Here is a 6,588-nt window from a genome sequence, read left to right as displayed (position 1 = left end):
TCCCGTACAGCCGCTCCCGTCGTCCTCCGGTCTCTCGCCGATCCTCCGTCGTGCTTCTCCCCTCTCCCCCTCGCACTCCCTCTCCAACGCTCTGTGCCATTTGTCTGTCCGATAAATCAAAACAAATCCCCCCAAACAGCAAAACTGCTGTGGGGAGATTACCCACTATGATCAAACTAAAATTCTCCAAGAAGAGTTCAGTCTATGAGACAAAAAAAAGAAAGAAAAAAAGTGGGCTGCTATATTAGCCAGCTGCTACAAACAAAGCTCCTCAGTCACTCCCTTCTCTCACACTGCACAGACTCCTCCTCTGTGGGTGTGTTCAGGGTGGTATGGCCGTAAGCCTCTGGGGAATTGAGAAATACTGTATATATGCACGTCAGTCATCACCACCAGGCTATTAAGAAGAAAAGCTTTGTTCCCTGCCGGATGTGAAAAAGCTTACAGCACCTGGTATTCCCAGGCGTCACCCATCCAAGTACTAACCAGCCATGACCCTGTTAGCTCCGGATCCGAGATCGGGCCATTCAGGGTGGAGGCGTAAGCCTCTGGGAAAGTGAGAAATACTGTATTATTCATCAGTCATCACCACCATGGCTATACAGAAGAAAAAGCTTTGTTCCCCTGCCGAGATGTGAAAAGCTTACAGCACCTGGGTATTCCCAGGCGTCTCCCATCAAAGTACTAACCAGGCCTGACCCTGCTTAGCTTCCGAATCAGAGAAGATCGGGCACATTCAGGTGGATATGGCCGTAAGCCTCTGGGGGAAGGTGAGAAATACGTGTATATATGCACGTCATCATACACCAACCATGGCTAATTACAGAAAGAAAAGCTTTGTTCCCTGCCGAGATGTTGAAAAAGCTTACAGCACCTGGTATTCCCAGGCGGTCCTCCATCCAAGTTACAACAGGCCACCCTGCTTAGCTTGAATCAGAGAGATCGGGCACATTCAGGGTGGTATGGCCGTAAGCCTCGGGGAAAGTGAGAAATACTGTATATATGCACATCAGTCATCACCACCATGGCTATTGAAGAAGAAAAGCTTAATTCCCTGCCGAGATGTGAAAAAGTTTACAGCACCTGGTATTCCCAGGCGGTCTCCCATCCAAGTACTAACCAGGCCTGACCCTGCATAGCTTCTGAGATCAGAACGAGAGCCGGGCGCATTCAGGGTGGTATGGCCTAAGCCTCGGGGGAGTGAGAAATACTGTATATATGACACGTCAGTCATCACACCACGGCTATCGTAAGACAGAAAAGCTTGTTCCCTGCCGAGATGTGAAAAAGCTTACAGCACCTGGTATCCCAGGCGGTCTCCCATCCAGTAACTAACCAGGCCTGACCCTGCTTAGCTTCCGAGATCAGACGAGATCGGGCGCATTCAGGGTGGTATGGCCGTAAGCCAAGGGGAAGTGGAAATACGGTACTGATATGCACGTCCATCACCACCATGGTATCAGAGAAAAGCTTGTTTCCCTGCGGAGATGTAAAAAGCTACAGCACCGGGTATTCCAGGCAGGTCTCCCATCCAAGTACTAACCAGGCCGACCCGCGTAGCTTCCGAGATCAGAGAGAGGCGCATTCAGGGGGTATGGCGTAAGCCTCGGGAAAGTGAGAAATCTTGATATATGCACTCAGTCATCACCACCATGGCTATTAGAAAAAAGCTTGTTCCCTGCCGAGATGTGAAAAAGTTTACAGCACCTGGTATCCCAGGCGGTCGCCATCCAGTACTAACCAGGCCTACCCTGCTAGCTTCCGAGATCAGACGAGATCGGGCGCTATTCAGGGGTGGTATGGCCGTAAGCCATGGGAAGTGAGAAATACTGTATATATGCACGTCAGTCAATCACCACATAGCTATTGAAGAAGAAAGCTTTGTTCCCTGCGAGATGTAAAAAGCTTACAGCCCTGGTATCCCAGCGGCCATCCAAGTACTAACCAGGCCGACCCTACTTAGCTTCCGAGATCCAACGAGATCGCGGCATCAGGGTGGTATGGCGTAGCCTCTGGGTGAAAGTGAGAATACTGTATATATGCACATCAGTCATCACCACCATGGCTATTGAAGAAGAAAAGCTTTTCCCGGCCGAGATGTGAAAAAGTTTACAGACCTGGTATTCCAGGCGGTCTCCCACCAAGTACAACCAGGCCTGACCCTGCGTAAGCTTCCGAGATCAGTACGAGATCGGGCATTCAGGGGGGTAATGGCCGAAGCCTCGGGAAGTGAGAAATACTGTATATAGCACTCAGTCATCACAACCATGGCTATTAAGAAGAAAAGGCTTTGTTCCTGCGAGATGTGAAAAAGCTTACAGCACCTGTATTCCCAGGCGGTCTCCCATCCAAGTACTAACCAGGCCTGAGCCTGCTTAGCCTCCGAGATCAGGCGCATTCAGGGTGGTATGGCCGTAAGCCTCTGGGGAAGTGAGAAATACTGTATATATGCACGTCAGTCATCACCAACATGGCTATTAAGAAGAAAGCTTTGTTCCCTGCCGAGATGTGAAAAGCTTACAGCACCTGGATTCCCAGGAGTCTCCCCATCCAAGTACTAACCAGGCAGACCTGTTACTTCCGAGTCAGACGAGATCGGGCACATTCAGGTGGTATGGCCCGTAAGCCTCGGGAGGAGAAATACTGTATATATGCACATCAGTCAGCATCACCACCATGGCTATTAAGAGAGAAAAGCCTTTGTTCCCTGCCGAAATGTGAAAAAGCTTACAGCACCTGGTATTCCCAGGCGGTCCTCTCCATCCAAGTACTACCAGGCGACCTCGGCTTCCTTCGACATCAGACGAGATCGGGCTCATCAAGGTGGGTATGGCGCGTAAGCCTCGGGAATGAGAAAGCTGTATATATGCACATCATCACCCCATGGCTATTGAAGAAGAAAAGCCTTATTCCCTGCCGAGATGGGAAAAAGGTTAACAGCACCTGGTAATCCCAGGCGGTCTCCCATCCAAGTACTAAACCAGGCCTGACCACGGCTAGCTTCCGAATCAGAGAGACGGCGCATTCAGGGTGGTATGGCCGTAAAGCCTCTGGGGAAGTGAGAAATACTGTATATATGCACGTCAGTCATCACCACCATGGCTATTTTAAGAAGAAAGGCTTTGTTCCATCCGAGATGTGAAAAGCTTACCAGCACCCTGGTATTCACAGGCGGTCTCCCATCCAAGTACTAACGCAGGCCAGACCCTGTTAAGCTTTCCGAGATCAGAAGTGATCGGCGAATTCAGGGTGGTAGGCGAAGCCCGGGAAGTGAGAAATACTGTATTATGCACATCAGTCATCACACCATGGCTTATTACAGAAGAAAAGCTTGTTCCTGCCGAGATGTGAAAAAGCTTACGCACCTGGTTTCCCAGGCGGTCCTCCCATCAAGTTACTAACCGGCCTGACCCGCGCTTAGCTTCCGAATCAGATGAGAGCGGGCGCATTCAGGGGGTATGGCGTAGCCTCTGGGGCAAGTGAGAAATACTGTATAGTATGCACGTCAGTCATCACCACCATAAAAGCTATTTCAGAGAAGATGCAAAGTTGTTCCCTGCCGAGATGTTGAAAAGCTTAACAGCAACCTGGTTATCCCAGGCGCATCACCGATCCAAGTACTAAGCCGGGGCAAACCCTGTTATAGCTTCAACAGAGATCGACGCATTCAAGGTGGTAAGGGCCGTTAGCCCTGGGGGGGGGAAGTGAGAAATACTGTATAGATGCACGTTCAGTCATCCTACGCATGGCTATTGAAAGAAGAAAAGTCTTTGTTCCTGCCTAGATTTAAAAAGCTTACAGCCCTGGTATCCAGGCGGTACTACCCACCAAGTACATAACCAGGCCTGACCCTGCTTAGCTCGAGATCGACGAGATCGGCAGCATTCGGGTGGTATGGGCCGTAAGCTCTGGGAGGAGAAAATACTGTATATAGCACGTCGAGTCATCACCACATGCCTATGTATGAAGAAAACTTTGCTTTTCCCTGCCAGAGATGTTGGAAAAAGCTTACGCACCTGGTATCACAGGCGGTCACCCTCCAGTACGTAAACCCAGGAGTGACCCATGCATGTACGCTTTCGAGATGAGACGAGAGCGGGCGCATTCAAGGTGGTATGGTGAGCCACTGGGCAAGTTGAGAAATACTGATATATGCCCAGTCTCACTACCATGGCTATTGAAGAAGAAAAACTTTGTATACAACAACTCCGAGATGTGAAAAAGCTTACAAGCACCTGGTATCCCAGGCGCGTCTCCCATCCAAGTACTAAAAACCAGGCTGAGCCCTGCATCTTAGCTACCGAGATCAGCAGTCGGCTATTCAGGGTGGGTATTGCCGTAGCTCTGTTGGGGAAGGAAATACTGTATAATGCACGTCGTCATCACCCCATGGCTATTGAAGAAGAAAAGCTTTGTTTCCCTGCCGAGATGTGAAAAAGCTTACTAGCACTGGTATTCCCAGGCGTCTCCCATCAAGTATAACCAGGCCTGACCCTGCTTAGCTTGGCCGAGATCAGACGGATCGGGCGCATTCAGGTGGTATCGCGGTAAGCCTCTGGGGAAGTGAGAAAACTGTATATATGACGTTCAGCATCACCACCATGGCTATTGAAGAAGAAAGCTTTGTTCCCTGCCGAGATGTAAAAAAGTTTACAGCACCTGGTAATTCCCAGGCGGTCTCCCATCCAAGTATAACCAGGCCTGACCCTGCTTAGCTTCCGAGATCAGCGCATGCCATGGTGGTATGGCCGTAAGCCTCTGGGGAAGTGAGAAATACTGTATATATGCACGTCAGTCATCACCACCATGGCTAGACAGAAGAAAGCTTTTTTCCCTGCGAGATGTGAAAAAGCTTACCACCTGGTATTCCCAGGGTCTCCCATCCAGTACTAACGCAGGCTGACCCTGCTTAGCTTCCAGATCAACGATCATCGGCGCATTCAGGGTGGTATGGCCGTAAGCCTCCTGGGAGTGAGAATACTATGATATACACAGCGTCATCACCACCATGGCTATGAAGAAGAAAGCTGTTGTTCCCTGCCGAATGTGAAAAGCTTTACAGCACCTGGTATTCCAGGCGTCCCCCATCCAAGTACTAACCAGCCTGACCTGCTTAGCTTCCGAGACTCAGACGAGATCGGCCATTCAGGGTGTATGGCCGTAAGCCTCTGGGGAGTGAGAAATACGGTAATATATGCACGACCAGTCATCACCACCATGGCTATTAAGAAGAAAAGCTGTTGTTCCCTGCCGAGATGTGAAAAAGCTTACAGCACCTGGTATTCCCAGGCGGTCACCCATCCAAGTACTAACCAGGCCTGACCCTGCTTAGCTCTGAATCAGACAGATCGGCGCAATTAAGTGGTATGGCGGTAAAGCCACTGGGGGAAGTTGAGAAATTGTATATATGCACGTCAGTCATACACCACCATGGCTATTTAAGAAGAAAAGCTTTTGTTCCCTGCCAGATGTGAAAAAGCTTACAGCACCTGTATCCCAGGCGGTCTCCCATCAAGTACTAACCAGGCCTGAACCCTGCTTAGCTTCCGAGCAGATCGAGATCGGGCGCATTCAGGGTGGTATGGCGTAAGCTCGGGGGAGTAAGAAAAACTGTATATCATGCAGTCAGTCATCACCACCATGGCTATTACAGAAGAAAAGCTTTGTTCCCTGCCGAGATGTGAAAAAGCTTACAGCACCTGGTTTTCCCGGCGGTCCTCATCCAAGACTAACAGCGTGACCCTGCTAGCTTGGATCAGACGAGAATCGCGCATTCAAGGTGGTATGGCCGAAGCCATGGGGAAGTGAGAAAACTGTATAATGCCACGTCATCATCACCATGGCTATTGACAGAAGAAAAGACTTTGTTCCTGCCGGATGTGAAAAAGCTTACACACCTGGTATTCCCAGGCGGTTCCCCATCCAAGTACTAACCAGGCCTGACCCTGCTTAGCTTCCGAGATCAACGAGATCTGGCGCATTGAGGTGGTATGGCTAAGCCTCTGGGGAAGTGAGAAAATACTGTAATATGCACGTCAGTCATCACACCATGGCATTAGAGAAGAAAGCTTGTCCCTGCCGAGTATGTGAAAAAGCTTACAGCACTGGTATTCCCCAGGCGTGTCCTCCCACCAGTACTAACCAGCTGACCTGCTTAGCTTCCGAGATCAGACGAGATCGGCGCATTCAGGGTGGTATGCCGTAAGCCTCCGGGGAAGTGAGAAATACTGTATATATGCACGTCAGTCATCACCACCATGCTATTGTAAGAAGAAAAAGCGTTGTTCCTGCCGAGATGTGAAAAAGCTTCAGCACCTGGATTCCAGGCGGTCCCCAGCCAAGTACTGAACCAGCCTGACCCTGCTTAGCTTCCGAGATCAGACGAGATCAGGGCGCATAAGGTGTATGGCCGTAAGCTCTGCGGGAAGTGAGAAATACTTATATAATGCAATCAGTCATCACCACCAATGCTTTTAAGAAGAAAGCTTTGTCTTATCCCTGCCCTAGTGAAAAGTTACCGCCACCTGGTATTCCAGATGCGTCTCCCATCCACGTACTACCAGGCCTGACCCTGCTTTAGCTTCCTAA

The 6,588-nt window shown here is 49.9% G+C and overlaps 1 non-coding gene and 2 pseudogenes across 1 annotated transcript; all 3 read right to left on the bottom strand.

Moving 5' to 3' along the window:
* Positions 1-1,071: 1,071 nt before the first annotated feature.
* LOC113745500 (uncharacterized) lies at positions 1,072-1,191 on the bottom strand (annotated as a pseudogene).
* A 97-nt stretch (positions 1,192-1,288) lies between these two features.
* Positions 1,289-1,406, bottom strand: LOC113745498 (5S ribosomal RNA). The gene has a single exon (XR_003462160.1). It is a non-coding gene; the product is annotated as a 5S ribosomal RNA (ribosomal RNA).
* A 906-nt stretch (positions 1,407-2,312) lies between these two features.
* LOC113745499 (uncharacterized) lies at positions 2,313-2,420 on the bottom strand (annotated as a pseudogene).
* Between the last annotated feature and the right edge of the window lie 4,168 nt (positions 2,421-6,588).

Source organism: Larimichthys crocea, unplaced genomic scaffold (assembly GCF_000972845.2).
Source record: "Larimichthys crocea isolate SSNF unplaced genomic scaffold, L_crocea_2.0 scaffold8221, whole genome shotgun sequence".
In the NCBI taxonomy this organism is placed as follows: Eukaryota; Metazoa; Chordata; class Actinopteri; family Sciaenidae; genus Larimichthys; species Larimichthys crocea.
Note: the sequence above shows the minus strand (reverse complement) of the source record. Positions and strands in the feature narration are given on the sequence as shown.